The 18,766-nt window shown below is 43.1% G+C and overlaps 1 protein-coding gene across 3 annotated transcripts in view; it reads right to left on the reverse strand.

The window, feature by feature from the left end:
- Nucleotides 1-11,353: 11,353 nt before the first annotated feature.
- Nucleotides 11,354-18,766, reverse strand: part of LOC119187719 (golgin subfamily A member 2) — a 157,413-nt gene continuing 150,000 nt past the window's right edge. For all 3 annotated transcript variants that reach the window (XM_075878546.1, XM_075878545.1, XM_075878547.1), the window contains one exon: nucleotides 11,354-15,912. The gene's annotated coding sequence lies outside the window, so the exon portion shown is untranslated. The remainder of the gene's footprint in view (nucleotides 15,913-18,766) is intronic.

Here is an 18,766-nt window from a genome sequence, read left to right on the forward strand (position 1 = left end):
CTTTAAATCTATAGTCATTATTATATGTTGGCATATCTTAAATATCACTTTTAATTAAGCACTTTTTTTTCTATGATGGCCTTAAACAATAGGGGGTTATCTCAGAAACAGGATGAGTTACAAGAAAACTAATTAAATATTTGAAATCAGCAGAAAAAACTGCATAATCCTGTGGAGTTTGATCAAGATCACTGAAGAAATAAATAAAAGAATTATATAAGACCAGTCTGCCCCCTTAAAAGAAACATATGAAAACATGGATATTGAACTTTTCAAGCAAGAAGACTGTTGCTAAATAAAGTAGTGCCATTCCATGACTCCTAAGCCACCATGCCAGGTAGCTAAATAAGACGTGGTACCTCCTTAGTGTAATTTGCAAGTCACAAAAAAAAAACAAGAAAACAGTGAAGTTGCTTTTTGTTTCCCAGCAGGTAAATATTTGGAATTTTTACTATTTTGCTGTTGACAGTTCTTGTTATCTTCTCAGTGTACACATACATACAAAAAACTTTATCGAAGTCCCGAGGTACATGTTAATGGCCCTGAAAATATAATTCTGGTGGCTCCTATTTCACATTTGTGGAGGAAGTTTATTTCTTAGCCCTTTGTTACATGCATGATGATTAACAGTCTGTAAATGTCTAAAATTTGTACATATTTTTGCCAATGTTCTGGAGGCCAAATTTAAAGAAAGTGGAAGTGTTTGGATAAATTATAGTACATTATATAATTAATTGTAAAATACAATGTAAATAATTATCTAACTATTGCATTGTCAATCATGCTATATTTCCTCTAAAACAGAATTCAGCAACTGACTCAAATTACACATGGTAGTTAATCTAAAGCGAGTATTCCTAAAAACATAAAAGCAATATTTTGAAATTTCCACTGAAACTCCCCATGTCCAATGTTTTATTAAACACAATGCTGTCTTTACCAAATCAATCATATGTAGCCAAATATTTCAAGCAGGAGTAATATGAAGGAATTTAAAGCAACAAGAATCTTTAGTTTGCCATTAGCTTACTCATTTGTGGTCTCTTCCATGCCAATAGTGCTCAGAAATGGCAAAAGTAAGTCACGTCTCCAAATGAGGATGCCTTTTGACAAAGGGTTTGACTCATGACCTATGCTCTGAAATTTGTAGAAGAGCTCAAATAGATGTGGCTATACGCACATCATCTACCTGCTGTACATTATTAAAGCCAGCTAGTTATGTTTCTGTGAGAAATTAAAATTTTTAAAGCTGTCTTAATTTCTTAGGGCATAAGCATAAACTGTCATGCAGGGAGAATATCGTCTTCACTCAGTTCTCCTTGAGTAGCATAGCAAACAGTCCTTGATAGAATAAAGTTTTAACAAACCGCATATCACTTGTATCATTTCCCACATCTGTCAACCACACATCTGTGCTAAATTTTGTGGCTCACCACCTATGAGAAGGACGATGTTTATTCGCTAGGAATCAAAGTTTTCTTCTTAACAAGTAGCAAGAAGAGTCGCAGGGAAAATATTTCATGCTCAACAACCTCCTGTAACAAAAAATAAATTAAGGGACATGACAACTTCGGAGTTGTATATCATCACCTAGGTAAATAATAATTGCCTTAAACAGTGTTATGTCTCAAACTGCATAGTGGCAGGCCCCTTGCTTACTTCAACCATCGCGGTGTGTTTTAATAGTGATTATCTTAATGAACTTGTATGATGCTGCGATCTCCTTGGCACAATACCAAACTGACCATTTTCTATTTACTATATTCAACCACGATGGTATGGCACCAGCATCGTATGGCCCACCAAAAAGGAATGAACATGGGTCATTCAGCTGGTGAACTAGAGCTGGCTCAAGCAAACAAGTCCATGCAGGTTTTGCGGGCAATGAGACAAAGTCATGCTTGCCACACATTAGAGCTGCCTTATAACACTATTTCGGTTCTCATCAAATGATGAAACTACATTGAAAAAGTGCTGTACATAGTTAGGTTTCGTTAGCTATATGTGTGGGGAGGCAAACAAGTGTACATAGCTAGAATGAGTTGTCACTGAAACTTCAGGAAAGCTTGTACAGGTTTAGAAAAAATTTTTTTCGTTGACTGCTGAAATTAAATATACAAGGGCCTCTGCTGACCCCCACTATGCATTTTAGTGGTCAGCTAAGCCCTACACCCATAATCTTTTGCACCTAAAGCTATGCAGGTAGATTGTAGAACACTTATTTGGCAAAGGACAAGTGTATGTCTGCTTTGTACATTGCACACTAAGCTACCATAATTTTTGTCTTTATCCTTGACAAAAGATGCTCCCATGTGGTAGAATATTTAAAATGCTGCAAGACCCTCTATCAAGATTACACAATGCTCCAAATTAATTGTCAGTACAGTTTTACACCCAAGTAAATTAAAGTGATATAATTTACCTAAACAAACAATAGACAACGGTAGCTTTCTCCGGTTCTCATGCCTACTCACAGCTGGTCCACTAAAAATGAAGGCAACAGAAGGGCAGCAAACACCAATTCTAGACAAATGTAACCTGGCAAAACACCTGGCGCAGAGCTTCAAAATGGCGACCCCACCGCTAGCGCTTCTTGGGGACGACTACAAACCTTACTTCGTACAACAATAAAATTTGTTGGTATCGCATTCATTGCTAAGAGTTTGCAGGGACACTAAAGAGATACAATGACTTCGTATAGATTGACAAACTGCACTCTGAGAACTCTAATGTCATATGCTTCACTATCACAAGTTCATTATTAGCGTAAAAAAATCAAGGCTGAAGTTCCATTCTTAAATTCTGTGCCTGAATTCTGCTCGTAACGTCAAAAATTTCAAAATGTATTTTTGGTATTTTTGTGGCATTAGCTTGATGAAATTTTCTGAAACTTTGTATGCTAAGTCTTTGACATTTACAGATGACAACGTCCCTCGTTTTTATCGATTGGAAGCTACGCAGGACCCAGTAGACACCTTCAAAATTGCTTGTCATGGTATTTGGTATGGAAATCTCAAGATGGCATCGCCACCCCATTTTTTTTTTGCACGTTTTTTTGCTTACTAATTGTGTCATGTCACAGTCAGAGTGGTGTTTTCGGGATTGTGAAAATGTACTTTACTATTAGGCCAAAACTTGTTCCCCTCTTTAATGTCCGACAAATAAGCGAAACTGACAAATAAGGCCAGCAGCTCTTTTTGACTTGATATTGCGTAAATGAACAGAACACAGCTTAAAGACAATATTGTCGCAGTACAACGCGAACAAAGTACAAGTACGCCTTGAGGCAGCGAAACCAGCGTGTTCTCAACAGCTGAGCCACAAGATCTTCTTTGTTGTTGAGTCAAGCCAGAGGCCCACTACTTGGTGTCTGCTAAATCCCCACATCATCGTTGTCGTTCACACGCAGACACGGGTCATTTGCCTCCCTCTCAAAGAGCATTGACCCGATGCGAAGTCAATAATGCAGTTTTTTTTTGAAAGAAAAGTCTCACGCAATCACTCGCTGACGTAAGGCTTCATGCGCACTACGTGAACGAGTTCTGGATGGTGCTGGCGACGATTGGTACTACACGAACTGTCGGGAACAACTTCGTAAGTAACCTCACTCAGTTGTCGCAGCACTCGGTAAGGCCCAAAGTATCTTCTTAAAAGCTTTTCGGAAAGTCCTCGTTTCCGTACGGGTGTCCAAACCCATACTTTGTCGCCAGTTTGGTAGACGACTGTTCTGCGGTGAGCGCGGCCTGCATCGTACTCTTGTTGTTGGCGGATCCGTAAACGTGCAAGTTGCCTAGCTTCCTCCATGCGTTCCGTAAACGTGTTGGCGTATGGGTCGATGCCGTCACCTTCGTGCGGTAGCATCGCATCTAACATAGTTCGTACTTCTCGTCCATGAACGAGGCTGAATGGGGTCAGGCGCGTCGTTTCTTGCTTTGCCGTATTGTACGCAAACGTTATGTACGGCAAGATTTCATCCCAATTTTTGTGTTCGACGTCAACGTACATCGAAAGCATGTCTTCAATGGTTTTGTTTAGACGCTCTGTCAGCCCGTTCGTTTGTGGGTGGTAGGCGGTGGTCTTACGATGCGCTGTTCCACTCAGCATGAGGACGTGATCCAAAAGAGCTGCCATAAATGCGGCTCCTCTGTCTGTGATCACGACGGATGGTGCACCATGCCTCAGTACAATGTTCTCGATGAAAAATATTGCCACCTCTGCTGCTGTACCTCTCTGGATAGCCTTTGTCTCGGCATAACGGGTCAGATAATCCGTCGCGACGATAACCCAGCGGTTCCCTGCTGTAGAAGTAGGCAGTGGGCCCAAAATGTCCATGCCGATCTGGTAGAATGGAGCTGTTGGGACCTGTACGGGTTGCAGGAGGCCAGCTGGTTTAGTCGATGGTGACTTGCGTCGCTGGCAGTCGAGACAGGCACGGACGTGGTGCTTCACGGCTGTGGTTAGTCTCGGCCAGTAATACTTTTGCTGTATTCTGGCCAACGTTCTCGTGTAACCCAAATGGCCAGAGCTCACCTCGTTGTGGCATGCTTGGAGTACTTCGGTACGAAGGGCTGCTGGGATGACGAGCAGATAGGCAGATCCCGTCGGCGAAAAGTTTCTTTTGTAGAGTACTCCGTCCCGTAAACAAAATGATGACAACACTCTTGCGAAAACTCTTGGCGCCTTCTGAGATCTGCCATCCAAGTAGTTAATTAGGCCAAGCAACTCAGCGTCGTCACGTTGTTGCTGCGCAATGGCGGTCGTGTCGAGGACACCGAGAAATGCCATTTCCTCCTCTTCAGGTAGGGTTGCCGACTCAATGGGTGAACGGGACAGACAGTCGGCGTCCATATGTCGCTTGCCTGACTTGTGTACGACTACAATATCGAATTCTTGCAGCCTGAGACTCCAACGTGCTAATCGCCCGGTAGGGTCTTTTAGACTTGTTAACCAGCACAATGAGTGGTGGTCGCTAATTACTTTGAAGGGGCGGCCATATAAATACGGGCGAAATTTTAAAACCGCCCATACCACGGCGAGACATTCCTTCTCAGTTGTAGAGTAATTGGCCTCAGCACGTGTTAATGTTCTGCTTGCGTAAGCGATTACCCTCTCTGTGCCCTCTTGCTGCTGCACAAGCACAGCTCCCAGACCAACATTGCTCGCGTCTGTGTGAAGCATCGTCGGGGCTTCTTCATCGAAGTGGGCAAGCACTGGGGGCGTTTGAAGACGTTGACGCAGGTCATTAAAGGCAGCCTCCTGTTCTTCGTTCCACTCAAAAGCAACGTCGTCTCTTGTGAGACGAGTTAGTGGCGACGCGATGCGGGCAAAGTCTGCGATAAATCGGCGATAATAGGCACAAAGGCCCAGGAAGCGTCTGACAGCCTTCTTATTGGAGGGTACTGGGAACCGTGCGACAGCGGCAATTTTTCCAGGATCGGGTCGGATGCCTACGTTACTGACGACGTGACCGAGAAACTGAAGTTTGTGGAAACAGAAATGACACTTTTCCGGTTTCAATGTTAGGCCCCCAGACCGTATGGCACGTAACACCACTTCCAGCCTTTGGAGATGCTCGTCAAAAGTCGTTGAAAATACTACAACGTCGTCCAGATAGACTAGGCACGTCTTCCACTTCAATCCCGAAAGTACCGTGTCCATAAGCCTTTGAAATGTCGCGGGCGCGGAGCACAAACCGAAAGGCAAGACTTTAAACTCGTATAAACCATCTGGCGTCACAAAAGCGGTTTTCTCTCGGTCTCTTGGGTCTACCTCGATCTGCCAGTATCCACTCCTCAAGTCCATGGAAGAAAAGTAGCGAGCGTGCCGAAGTCTGTCAAGGGAGTCATCAATACGTGGGAGCGGGTACACATCTTTTTTGGTCACCCGATTCAGCTTCCTGTAGTCCACGCAAAAACGCAGCGTGCCGTCCTTTTTCTTTACTAGCACTACAGGCGATGCCCAGGGGCTCTGTGACGGTTGAATTACATCATCTTCAAGCATTTTCGCGACTTGTTGTTGTATGGCTTCGCGTTCCTTTAAAGCTACACGATAAGGGTTCTGGTGAATAGGTCTCGCCGTGTCCTCGGTGATTATTCGATGCTTTGTCAAAGGTGTTCGACCAACTCGTGAGGTCGATGAAAAGCAGTCGTGGAATTCGGCTAGTAGCTGAAGAAGTCTCTGTCGGTCATCCTCTGACAGAGTGGGGCTAACATCGAGAACGGGTTCTGGTTCTTGATTAGGCGCTTCATCTAATACCGATAAACATAAACTGCTTCGCATGTCTACGATATTGTCGTAAGAAGCGATAGCTGTGCTTTTCGGAAGGTGCCGGCGCTCAGTACTGAAGTTGGTCAAAAGTAAATTCGTGCGCCCACCAGTGAGACGGACGATACCTCGTGCGACCGAAATGCCATGGCTAAATAGCAGCGAGCCAATTTGGTCGGCAATGCCTTCGCCATCAAACGGTTCGTGCCCTTCCACCGAAACAAGAGTGCATGACCGTGGCGGGACGACCACATCATCATCAATTATACGTAAAGTGTTACGTATTGCGTCTGAACAGTCAACCAAACCAGGACTGTTGCGGAACGTAATTGAACGGTCCGGGATGTTGATGACGGCACCATATTCTCTTAAGAAGTCCATCCCTATGATCAGGTCCTTGCAACATGAGGTGAGGATGACAAACGTCGCCACGAAAGAAGAGCTGCCGATGCCCAGTCTCGCTGTACACCTTCCGACAGGCATCAACAGCTGGCCGCCTGCTGTCCTCAGGTGAGGTCCCGTCCACGTAGTCTTCACTTTTTTTAGGCGCACGGCAAGGTTTTCACTTATGATAGAGAAGTCGGCACCGGTGTCAACTAAGGCTGTTACTTGCTGTCCGTCTACAAAAACGGTAAGATCTGTGGTCACAGTTTCGTCAACGTTACAACTAGTCGGCTTTACGGCGTCCTGTGGTAAGAGTAACGGGGGCCTTTTTTCGTCGCCTTGGCGGCCTGCAACCTCACCCCCGGAGGTCGCCGCCTTCAGTTTCCCCGGCGTGGACTTGGTGACCTCCTTCCGCTGGCGTCGGCTGTAGTGCGGTCGCGCGACGAAGGCGAATATGCCAGAGACGGAGAACGTGGTCGACGTCCCAAACCTGGCTGGTAATTAGGCTCACCGTCGTCATTGTTGGCTCGGCGGTTGTCAAAATGGAACCGAGACAAGGAAGGTCGTTGAGAATCAGCGTCCCGGCGTGGTGGGTAGTCGTCGTTGGGGCGTCGATCGTCAGACCATTGCCGAAGAGGTCGAAACGTGTCGGCACGGTGCCAGCAATGACGAGAAATGTGGCCGACACCTCCGCAGGTAAAACAAAGCGGACGTCTATCCACGGTGCGCCATACGTCTGTTTTACGAAGCTGTGGACGTCTCAACGGCTCATAATGTTGTAAATGCCGTGTCTCGTTGGGAGACGGCTCTTCGTACGGCAGCATTTCATACGGTGGCACGACGGAAGGGCGCCGCGGTGTCTGTTCTTGCGGCGGCGACCAAGAAACGGCTGTCGATGGCTGGCGGTACGACGGCGGAACGGGCGGCGGGCGGCGAAGCGCGGCTGCATAGCTCATAGGTCGCTGATCGTGAGTAGAATCAGCTGCCGAAAACGCTTGGCGTATTTCTTCGCGGACGACTTCAGCGACAGACGCCGTGGGTGGTTCCGTGACCAGAGTCCGCAGCTTCAGCAGCTCTTCGCGAACAATCTCTCGTATTAAGTCGCGCAACGAGCTTTGATTGTCAGATGTCGTAGCGGCGACTTGCATGTGGCCGTTGCTGGACAAGCGATCGTATTGTCGGCATCGCAGGTGAAGCGCCCGTTCGATAGCTGTTGCTTCTTTGATGAAGTCTGTCACGGTGCTTGGCGGGTTCCGCAAAAGTCCGGCGAACAATTGCTCTTTAACGCCGCGCATGAGGTAGCGCAGCTTTTTGTCGTCGGTCATGTGCGGGTCAGCTTTACGGAAGAGACGGACCATGTCCTCTGTGAACATTGCGACCATTTCATTGGGTTTCTGAACCCGTAGCTCGAGTAAATGCTGCGCACGTTCGCGCCGGTCGACATCGGCAAATGTGTCAATCATCGCTCTTTTAAAGTCACTCCATGTTGACAAACTGCCTTCTCTGTTCTCGTACCAAGTACGAGCACTGTCGTCGAGATAGAAATAGGCGCGGGAAAGCCTTTGTTCAAGAGACCATTGGTTGGTGTTGGCGACACGTTCATAGTGATCAAGCCATTCTTCGACGTCTTCATGTGCTCCACCACCAAAGCGATCAGGCACCAGCGGTGAAAAAAGGGTTACCTGAGATGGGGTCGGCAAACTACTGTCTCGTAGTAACTGTTGTGGGCTGGCGGTGGCCATTGGTAGATGTGAGCGGTGCCTCGTAGAGTGTTCCTGTGAGAGGGTGAACTCTGGAAGGAGGCCTCGCAAGCGACGACTGAAGCGATGCACGGGAGTGTCGACAAGAGCTTCTGGGCTGGATGAATGGCTCCCCGTGGGAGTGTGGAGCATCAGGCGGGGTCGCGGGCCAGCACCTCCACCAGTGTCGCAGTACAACGCGAACAAAGTACAAGTACGCCTTGAGGCAGCGAAAGCAGCGTGTTCTCAACAGCTGAGCCACAAGATCTTCTTTGTTGTTGAGTCAAGCCAGAGGCCCACTACTTGGTGTCTGCTAAATCCCCACATCATCGTTGTCGTTCACACGCAGACACGGGTCAATATCACCACTCCAAATGCTGAAGCGGTTTTCGTGTGGTCAGTTATGAAATAAATGTTGAGAGCAAAGCAAGTTTACACACAATCTCATGATGCCTCAAGATAGCGCGCACCAGCGACTGCGCCCTTCGAGCGATGAAGCCTCCCGACCCAGAACAGAGCAATGCATGTGATACCTTGTTTTTAAAGACGATAGTCTTTTTTGGAATACTTCAATGCAGAAATTTTGCTCTGTCTGTCTATCTGTTTGTTTGTCTGTCCAATGATTAAGCCACCCAGCGAAACATTACGCCTCGTTTAACGCCTACCCATCTTGATCTTGTGGCTGCATTCGTGCTTGTGGAAATTGTCAATCAAAATGCAAATATTAAACATTTTGAGGCCCAACATAACGTAATTGTTAGGTAATGTGTTTCTTTATTTATAAAATGCATATATACACAATTCTGAAGACCGAAGTGTTCATTCCGCTGCATTGACAAATGGGACGCTATGAACAAAAAAAGCAGAGATGTTTCTTACGCTTCGCTAAAACGACAGTGGCTCTGCGTTCTGAAAAACTTCATTTTGTCGCATTACTTCTAGAAGGTGCTATATCTCAAGCAGTGCCTCCAGAGTCTAGACAGATGACTGGTGGAGATTATCGTCTTTCGATGCCCTTTGCAGAAAAGCGCGCAGATACGTGGCCATTTTTTATTACCATCAACTGTTAATCCTGGAGTGCAATGGGCAGGCATATAACATAGCGTACCCACTTCACAGTAAGCCATCTGACACCAGGACATGGCAGGGCAATCAGTGGTGAGCCCACTACAGACATCTGCATGTATTGAAAGAATTGTGACTGCTCCGACTTGGAGGCATATGTTTATTAATGAGATGGCATTTCTAAAAAAGCAAGCGAGAAATTCGAATTGGAACTTTAGCACTCACGAGCTCAAAAGGGCAGGGCCTTTTAGAGGTATTTACTGGAAGAGCGATTACAAATGCGAATGTGCTGGTGAAAGAAATTATGAAAAAGCTCTTCTGAATGAAGATTCATAGATAAACTATATTTGAAGAAAAGTGTTGACGCGTTCCCACCGTTCACATGCTTTTCTATGAATGCAAAGCACAGAAAATTCTATAATGTTTCTCATATCTATTCATATGGTGTTCCCAGATTTCTTTCTGCTATGTTCAGAAATAGACATAACACATTCTGGCGGCCTGCATGCAGTAATTAGTGAAAATTGCTTTAATTATGTGCAGTGCAACTCTTGAAACGAGCTATCAGCAGTGTTTCCAGAATGAACGACGTCTGCCGAAGAATCGCCACCTTGCTTACATGCTACAGATTGGCCTACGTGTCGTGAGCCACTGCAAAGAGCGCGTTTTGCAATTGAGCTGACTTACCCAATAGAAGCTGCGTCAATCGGCACCGAGCACAGCATCGTGGATTACTTGGGATGTACGCGCAACTGCTGTTTATTCAGTGGAATAAATCTTCGTACATGGTTGTGATTTTGGAGGCCCCGAGAACAAGCTGCACATGTTTTGACGTGCCGGCGTGGCTATTGCCGGTGAGAGACAAGGCAAACCCGATACTTCGGAGCAGTTTGGCGCAATTTCTGTAAATATTATCAGGATGGTGCAAAAGATCTGATTTGGTGCACTTTGGCACAGTTGGCAAAGGAGTGGAATCAGTGTGCCTGAATTACCAGCAATAGCGGAAACATAATTAAATATTTACCGCTGTTACTAGGACAGGTAGTAACAGTGAAGCCGAATAATGAAAGTAAAAATAACTAGAGGAATAAGGATAGGGTGGATCACATTCGGCAAGCATTCTCAAATCATGAATACCTAGTATTAGCCACTAACCCTCAAGAAGAAGGTGTATAACAGCTGCATCTTGCCGGTACTTACCTACAGAGCAGAAACCTGGAGGCTTGCAAGGACGGTTCAGCTTAAATTGAGGATGATGCAGCAAGCAATGCAAAGGAAAATATAAAGTGTAGCTTTAAGAGACAAGAAGAGAGCAGAGTGGGTCAGGGAACAAACTGCAATTAAGGAAATCATAGTTGAAATCAAGAAGAAGAAATGGACATGGACTGGGCACTCAACACGTAGGCAGGATAACCACTGGTAATTAAGGGTAACTGACTGGATTCCCAGAGAAGGCAAATACACAAAGGGGAGACAGAAAGTTAGGTGGGCCGATGAGATTAAAAAGTTCACAGGTATAACGTGACAGCAGAAAGCACAAGATTGAGTAGGTTGGCGGACATGGACTGGGCACTCAACACGTAGGCAGGATAACCACTGGTAATTAAGGGTAACTGACTGGATTCCCAGAGAAGGCAAATGCACGAAGGGGAGATAGAAAGTTAGGTGGGCCGATAAGATTAAAAAGTGCACAGGTATAACGTGGCAGCAGAAAGCACAAGATTGGGTAGATTGGCGGATCATGGGAGAGGCCTTTGCCCTGCAGTGGGTGTAGCCAGGATGATGATGATGATGAATTAAGTGTCAGACGCTTTAAAAAGTGACTACGCCCAACTTCACTCAGTAAACCAGTCACCATATTCTGTATAACTGGCCTACAAAACTTAAAATGGGCCCAGGAGTAACTCTCGCATTATACATTTATTAAACCTTCACACATTTACAAAAAAAAAGCAATGAACAGAAACTGAAATGCACAACAGAAGTTGCAACAAAAATAATACGCTTTAACTTGCATACTTCTAACGTTGAAAATAATGATCAGGACCAACAAATGGACACTACAAACTGAGGCTACCAATACATACAGTATAAACTTCGTGTACAGTCTACTGTTTGCAAATCGCAAAGCATCTTTGCGAAATCACAGCAATGCACCTTCGTGCACATAATCATGTCACACTACATGAAAAATCATTAGCTGCACAGCTCTCCTAACAGCTGAAGCAGTTTTAGTATAGTCAACTTTACAGAACAATTCGATATAGAAAGAGTACAAAAATAGCATTGTTGATGACAAGCTAATGTAACATGTATCAGTAACTCTATGTGGTTGGAAAAAAAAAAAAAAAAAAACTTCACCGAGTTGCGAAATTCCCATAGTATGGCTCAAGTAGAAGCAAATGTGTAGCTGCAAACAAGACAAACGTAGCTTTTGTTATCATCATAGTAGATGTACAAATATCCTCAATTACTGCTAACTCCCTCCCATACAAAAGCCACACTCATGCTAACATATTATACACATATTCCTTGCATGCAGCTTGTCCAGGCAAATTACCAACTTGACTTCATCATTATCTCATCATCATGCTACTTATTCACGTGCTCAGGTTTCATTATAGAGCAGAAGTGATGCTGTTTTGTTGCAAACTCTTCTGGAAACAAATGTACGTTTTCAAAAGTGAAAATTGAGAAACTTGAACTCGAGCAATAAAACACCAAGAAAACTGTGAACATAACAAGCATTGGTTGTGTTTTCCTTCATTCTGTTATTGTAATTCAATGCTTGGTGGCCACTGTAGTAGCATGCAAGCAAATTATGAAAGAGGAAAAGATTGAGGAAAAACAAGAATAAAGATTTATTACAAAATACGACCTCTGGTGTGAGTTTTGAATTTGAAAGAAGTAGTATATGTATACATACAGTAGCTTCCTATTAAACTAAACTCTCTTAAATGAAATTGCTGCTTAAATAGAATAACTGCCCTTCATATGTTTGGTTTTGCACTTGAATATTATACCCCAGTTTATCTCTCAATAAATTAAACTCCTCTTAAAAAAAATACATTTTCCTGGTCCTTTCAGGTTTCATTTAAAAGGAGTCTACTGTATACCAAAAAGCACTACTTGGAAAACCAGCCAGTGTCATGATAATGGAAGCGTTGGTAGTACCAATGTTCTAAAACAGTCTGTACTCATCTGGGACACGGAGCTTTTGTTCCGCTTTTCCCCACTTAGCCATGCAGGCCACCTATGCATTTTACAGCACGATTCTTGTAGTTAATAAGCATTCAAGCAATTATATATTTATAACGTGAACTGATAGTAAACCTTTCCTAAACAAGTTTTCATTCTGGATGAATGTAAGTGAAACTTTACAAACAACACTTTTCAGACTGAAAAACTGCATGGAAAAAATTAGACAGAACAAAGCAATTCAAGCAAGGCTGCTTTTCCCAAAATAAAACTTCATAAAAAAGTCCTAAAAGTTGCTGTTAGATTCTACTGTATTATTATTTAATATGTTCTACTGACTTAGAATGGCTCCACAGCATTCAATATCAAAGTATAAATTGATTAACAATCAGTATCAGTAGAGGAAATAAATATAACACATGTAATTATACAATAGAGTGTGTACACAATCTAAACCTAGTAAACTTTTTTGCAGATTTTTACAGCTGGAGTGCAAAAAGGTATACAACAGACCAAGGGGACAATGAAGACAAGCACTAACTTCAAACTAAATTTTTATTGCAAAGCACCAAGAATATACACCTGTCGCATGACACCACAATCATATCTATCAATGCACAGAGACAAAATAAAACTTAGCAGCAGCGAATTTTACATAGAAAAACCACCTACTGGTAAATTTAAGTAATTTACCATATTTACTCCCTTAATGAACACTTTTTTTCTTAAAAAATCAAAACGAAGTTGGGGGTGCATTTATTATGCGGGGCAAATTTTATGAAAACTTTTTCAGTGTGAGCGAAAAAATGCGGCAATGCAAAAAAAAAGTTAGGTCGCTCAGCTTCCTTGTTGCACTTCACTCATCTTCGGTGGTTGAAGGTGCTGTCTTCTGCAAGCTGATGCCACCTCGTCTGTGCGCGCCATAAAAACGTTTCACAGTTATCTTTTCTTGCAATCGTTTAACCGCAACAGTAGTATCTACTGTGATCTTGAGTGGCGGCCACAAGCGTTCGCTACGATACCACGACGCACTTTGCGAACTTTGTGGCATCCTCACAAGTTGTAGCAAGCTACCACCGAAGCATTAAAAAAACCACCGATAACAAGATTAACGACAGAATACGGCGGCCACCTCGCTTGCAATCGAAGCGAGAATCGGGGACCATGTTGCGGAAACAGTCACAATCTTTTCTGGGCGACAAGCGATTTCTTTTTGGTTTTCGAGAATCCTGCTACGCGATGGCGACGAATGGCCCTTTGCGACAGCCATAGTGACACCAAATTCTGTTGTCCTCGCTCCGAAATTGCGTGCATGCGGGCTGTGTTCCAATTCTTAGACAGCTCGTATACAGTCAACGCAAACTGCTTAGAAGACAGCACCGAGCCGATGCTGTCCAAGAATTAGAACACTTCCGGACGGCTTTTACGCGACAATGCGCCACCTTGCGTCGAGAAGAAAAAGCTAAAATAAACAAACGTAACAAATGTATTTTCCGGCTTGTTTCATGTTGAAATCAAAAACAAATAAACATTACTCACATTGAGCGTCTGGGAAAGCGTCTGTTAATGTGCAGATGACCATGCCGGTGAGATTTGATCTATCTGAGCGTTTCGCTGAGCCGCCATTTTGTTTAGACAGCAAAGTAGCCTGCATTGTATTTGTCTACGATGCGGTCTTCTCGAAGCTGTCTATTTTGCCGACTACGTGAGAATTGGAATGAGACTTAAGATGGCCGCCGTCCATTTAGCTGTCTATTTAGCCGTCTACGGTGAGTATTGGAAAACAGCCTAAGTTGGGCCTTAAAGTTTCGTATTCGCAGGAAGTGACCGTCGGTTGGTGCGGGAAGTTTCGTGACCTTCGCTCGCTGTGTGCTTATCAGCTGCGATGTCTCTACACTAGCACCGTTTGTGAACCCCCCTGTGGTGCATAGATATTTAAAGAAGACTGGGTACGTGTTGTGCACAGATGGAAATAAAAACTATATGGCACGCGGGAGCAGGCGAAGGGGGCAAGGAAGCGAGCCGAGGTGGCCGAGGGGAGTGGGCATATTAATGAAAAAACGGAAGAGATCCAACGGGCAAGGAGGTCCCAGGCATCGATTAGCAGGTCTGCAGCGGATGAATGCAGGGGGTGCATTTATTAAGCTCATTATGCGAGTAAATACGGTAGTTCTTTTTTTGTTAGTGCTATGGATGGCTTGCTGACGCAGCTTCGATTTGTTATCGCAGTAGCCTCAATGATGAGCCTTACATTATCGTTAGAGTGCGTAGCCGACACAGTTGTTTTATCAAATACCAGCATGAATTTGCATTCTGCACAATGAGTTAATAGCAAATCGAAGCTGCGTCAGCATTTCCATTCATTGCACTAACAAAAAAAGAACTAGACAACTTGAATTTACGAACACGTGGTTTTTACATAGAAAATTCGCTGCTGTTTCACTTTATTTCATCTTTGTGAATTGACTGATATGATTGTGATGTCATGTGACAGGTATATATTCTTGGTGCTTTGCAATAAAAATTTAGTTGGAAGTTAGCGCATGTCCTCGTCATCCCCTTAGTACATTGTATACCTTTTTGTGCTTCAGCTGTAAAAAACATGGAATACCAACTGGCCTGCTCCCACACCTTGCATTTTTACAGTTACCTAGCATATTTTTCCTTGGTTTACTAGGGTAGCATTAAGGCATGTAACATTACAGCGTGAAGTGCCTTTCGGAAGATAACAAAGTAAAGTTTGTTTTTGCAAGGAGTTCACATAAAAACTTGAAGTTCTTCACATAGCTCTACAAAGCCGCTTGAGGCTTTACAGCACGAGCAGAAAATTATCAAAAACACATTTTCAGACACTTCAGTACTAGAATATCAGTTTGCGTTAGCTATGTCTGGCTTCACATGCAATACAATTATGTGCACTAAGGAAAGTGACTCATAGCTCAGCCATGCAGTTAAGCAAGGGAGAAAAAAAGAGGCAAATATGTAGCATTTAGAAGGGCTTGAAGAAACACACTATAAACAACATATTAAGACATTAAAGGCACTGTGGCTGACCATCTTCCAGCTCCTTGAAGCCCTGTGCTACACCAATAGCCACTGATGGAATGTTCCTCCGTGACTGGGACGGTAACACCAAAACACTTGTTGCGGTTACAGTGTTCAATGTAACCATTATTCAGATGGTAACACCAAAACACTTTTGTGCGTTTACAGTGTTCAATGTAAAGCTCGGTACCTTCCACCGCATCCAGCAGAGATGACACTGAAAAGAGAAAAAAGAGAAACAAAAGGTTAAACCATAACATCTTCACACTGCCACTGTTAAAACATTTCAAATAACTCTTACATACTTTTAAGGGCTAAAGAGTGTTTCTAAAGTAATCATGACTGCTGCCAATGTGACTAAGTCAAAATGTTCAGAAATCTGCTTCAAGGAGATGACAGAAGCAAAAAAAATATAGTAACGAAACCGAAAAGGTACCCAGACACACTGATTGATATGTAGGGTTTAACGTCCCAAAACCACCATATAATTATGAAGAACACTGTAGTGGAGGGCTCCGGAAATTTTGACCACCTGGGGTTCCTTAACGTGCATCCAAAAGCCTACAGCATTTTCGCCTACATCGAAAATGCAGCGAGCAGCAGCCAGAAATTCAATCTCGTGACCTGCGAGTCAGCAGCCAAGTACCTTAGCCCCTAGATCACTGTGGCGGGAAAGGTACTACGACACAGGCTTGCATGTCAGCATATGCATGTTAACAACTGATGTACACCAGTTTCTACTAAACAACATCAATGGAGTTCACATTTATCAGTGTGCATACATGCACTTCGACAAGTAGCTTGAAAGAGCCAAGCCCTATTGATGGCTGTGCATTTTTTTACCACATTTTAGGAATCAAACGTAATATCACAATTCTGAGTTTACAATGCTTTTTAAGCCCATGTATGCACAAGAGTACTCATTATCAAAGAAGGAGAGTAGGGAGAGGGCAGAACCCAGGAGTGGAACACTACCATTTCCATTAGTCTTTCCGCTAGAGTGTTGAAATGGAATTTTTAGGTTCCAGTATTTGCTTTTACCATAATGTACATAGCACAACAGTACTGCTTGAACTCCAGAGTAACGAAAAAGATTTAAAATGATTCATGTGTATAAGTTAAGGATAACTGAAACCAGCACATTGTTTCATACAATAACTACAATGCTTGAATTAGCTCCATAAAAAGCAGCAAAAAGTGACAGACTCTACAGGCTGTGTTCAGACAAGAACGTTGGTGCATGTCTTTTAATTTCACAAAAAAAAAATCCGAGTTCCCAGGATAAAAAAAACACTTATGATGTCGTCAAAAAAAAAAATTTCCCTTCTTAAAAAAAATCAGAAGTGTCCACTGAGCTGCAACCTCTTCTTTCGAATTACGCCAAAATGAAATTTCGATGAGATCCCCCCAAAAAAGTGTTGTAGCTGTAAGTCTGAAAAGGTTAGGCCACATACTAAGAATAGTTTTCTTTGATAAACTGTTATTCGTAGTTTTGGCACTGTTCTTTGAAGTGAAAAATTCATAAAATCGGCACACAGTCCAATACTGCACAAATTTTACATTTGTTTCTTCCACGGGTATAAATGTCAGACTTCCCGAAAATTTCGGGAGCGTTGCCACATGTTAGGTCAACAAGCTTGCAGAACGAAATTGTTGAAAGTGACGTCGAACATTAAGCAGAAATATTTAACTGAGGACTTGTCTCTGGAGATGCAGTATATTGAATACAATTGAAAAAAACAGCCATCTTCGATTTTATTCATGCTCTTCAGAATTAAAAGCAAGCACATGCTCTAACTTAATCTGTAAAAACATGATGCCATTATTTTTGTGAGAACAAAGTTACAAAGTACGAAAAGTTGTAAAAATGACGTAAACTGAGTAACCGTAACATTGAGCGAGCAGAGAGCAATAGTTGTCATTATCAATATTTTTATGTAGTGAATTTTCTGTTGTACTCACTGGACAACAGCTTGACAGAGAAAATGAAAGAATTGCCTGTAAACCCTCTGAGACCCTATATACAGAATTGTGTACACCACTCTTTTTTACTATTTGCATCAACTAGAGGCTATGAAAGAGTAAAATATGTCGTACTTTGGATGAATTGAACCACCTGCATAATAAGTTCATCCTTATTTAACTTCATTCTGCATTGCACTGATACATATGATCACTTTTTTGAAGACACTACCACGTTTGACAAGTCGAATGACGTGCCACTACCTGTAAGCAATGTGAAAAGCAGAATGTTTTTTTGCCGATAATATACATAACCGAAAATGAATGTTGCACTGTACTCTTAGTCTGAGCTTTTATTCTGTTTATGCCAAAAATAAGCATTAATGACTTCTATTCAGGATGTAAAAAGATATTTAATTACAATTTAATTAGAATGAGTCCCTATAATGCATGTAAATACAATAACTATATCATTATTCTTGTTACAATACAATACTAATTGCCTTAAAGTAACGTAGTGATCTGACACATTTACAGGTAGTTTTTCACAGGTGGCGTCGGAAATGGTTAAAGTGGAAATTCGTACACATGCGTGTGTGCACACGTAGTAGTTTCAGTCCTGGCGTAAAGATTAATTGCAATACATTAAGTAATGGGATATAATAAAATAATGGATATAACAATGTAAATGAAATTTCCCTCGAAAGCTGAATTGATAACCATGCATTTTAAACCTCATTGTAACGAAGCAAAATTGACCAGTAAATGGATATAACCAACTAAATTAGTCTCAAATAGTCTGTCAAAAAAAAAAACGACCGCAGTGTGTTAAGTATATCGTTTTCTGCGGAGTTTGACGTTCGTTCGGCGCGACTCTTACAGAACTCCCGCGGCAACCCTACAGCCACGCCACGCGCGGCCGAGAGAGCCCTCTTCACGAGCCAGCGGAGACGATTGAGGTAGCGCTCAGCGGGTCACATTACCGAGAAGCGGCACCGCCGTGCAAACCGATTTCCCTCTCACTTATAAGAACACACGATGGGGAAGCTTCAAAAGACTTCCATTTATTCACAAATCAGAGGACATCCATCATTAATTGAAGTAATTGC

Source organism: Rhipicephalus microplus, chromosome X (genome assembly GCF_043290135.1).
Source record: "Rhipicephalus microplus isolate Deutch F79 chromosome X, USDA_Rmic, whole genome shotgun sequence".
Taxonomy (NCBI): Eukaryota; Metazoa; Arthropoda; class Arachnida; order Ixodida; family Ixodidae; genus Rhipicephalus; species Rhipicephalus microplus.